We start from the raw sequence: 1941 nt of genomic DNA, 5'->3' as shown, positions 1-1941 counted from the left end.
GAATGAGTTCTAAAAATCTACTTTAATTCTATGCTAAATTTTATAGATTTTTCTAATAAGATAAATTTCTATGGTGAAGAGTGATAGTTACCATTTGAACAGTTTATGGCAAAAAACAGTAGACGAAACGTTGGAGTCATTTTTGATTTGTTTACATTTTGAAAATTAGTTTGAAGATTTTCTTACACAGTTTAGCTAATACCAGTTCATTTAAACACCAATCGTGAATGACTCGCTGGAGGACTTCGGCCGGTATCTCGGGAATAGCATTACGGCTTCCAATGTCTCAATCGAATCCGGTTTATCCACAAAGCATGCAGACTTCACATACCCCTACAAATAAAAGCCCAAAAGTGCGTTATTACACGATCTCGGTGGCCAATTCGCTGGTCCCAGATGAGAGATAAATTGCTCACCGAAACCACGACGCAGTAAATCAATTGTCTCATGGGCTGTATGACAAGTAGCGTCTTGTTGGAACCAAATGTTTTGAAGATCGCGGGGTTCAATCTCCGGCATACGGTATCAAAAAGTTGTTTATCATGGGCAATGATTCCTCCAGCCCATAGGCCACACCAAACGGTTGTTTTCAATGGATGTAATGGCTGTTATTGAATGGCTTCTGGTGGCTCTAAATACGGAAATTTTGCTTATTGGCATATTGGGGCTCATCACCATACACTATAAATTGGCCTGAGCGCGCGAGGAACACTTTTCACAGAGCTTTGATTTTCGTAATACAATTGTACGATTTGTAAATATTGTTAAGGCGTAAGTCTTCATGATGAAATTTCGATGAATACTGAAAATAATTATGTATTTAGTTTGACAGCAGTCACGCATGATCTGTTAAAGACCCCTATTGGAAAAAGTACCTCCAATCTGATCAGCCTTTACATGCATATTATTACATCGTGTATGATAGGTGTTTTCACTTTCAAATTCTATAGCGCGCAGTTAAGAAAAATTTGCAAAATGTTTTTTCTATTGCAAAAAAATATTTATTTATTGTAATTTATTTGTAAAATAAAAATGTATGTATGTTTGTATAATAATATATTAACTTTTTCATTCACTTTCATGCGTTTGTAAAACTACTAATATACTTCAGCTTACTTCATTTCACATTACAACACAATCGACATAATTTTCAAAAATAACTTACAACAATTATAAAACTTTATTTGTATGTATATGTTCGTATGCACGGATATGTATGTATGTAGCATAATATTTATGTATGTACATCCTAGCAAGTAGTCTAGCTGTTATTGCTGTTATTGTATTTAATACATTTTCAAGTGCATTTCATAAGAAGTACAATAATATTTACTTGCATTATATTATATTTTATAATTCATTTTATTTATATGTAGATATGTATATTAGCATTTAAATGTATGCATAACTCACTTGCACTTGCAATGTAGAAAAACTATAATGTTTATATTTATATACTGTTTATTTTTACATTAGATATTACTGCAAATATGTATATGTATGTGTATATAACTTCCGTTTTAGGCTACGCACATTTTAGTAAAATGCTTGTTAACTTTTTAAGGCAACATGTTTTACAAACTTTTTGATATTGTCAATAAAAAAATACATACTTTCGTATTTCGTGTGAAGTATTTTGTTTCTAATTTAATTTTTTTTTTTTTCATTCATCGTACGCAAGATTTGCATGTCCAAATAAAAATTAAATCGACAATTTATAAATAAAAAACTAAAATTACAAATTTAGAAAAAAATATGCGACGCAATTATGAGTCGTTTTGCTGCGATTTAAAAGTGAAATAACAATAATAGAAATAATAACATAAGCAACAAAAAAAACGTCACTTCTTTGTGCAAAATGCATGTCTCAAATCATTTACACCGTACATTTGTAAGGCTAGTGTTAACATTTCTGAAATATAAGCATAGAATTTTAAAATT

The sequence above is a fragment of the Anastrepha ludens genome, chromosome 5 (assembly GCF_028408465.1).
Source record: "Anastrepha ludens isolate Willacy chromosome 5, idAnaLude1.1, whole genome shotgun sequence".
NCBI classification, from domain to species: domain Eukaryota; kingdom Metazoa; phylum Arthropoda; class Insecta; order Diptera; family Tephritidae; genus Anastrepha; species Anastrepha ludens.
Note: the sequence above shows the minus strand (reverse complement) of the source record.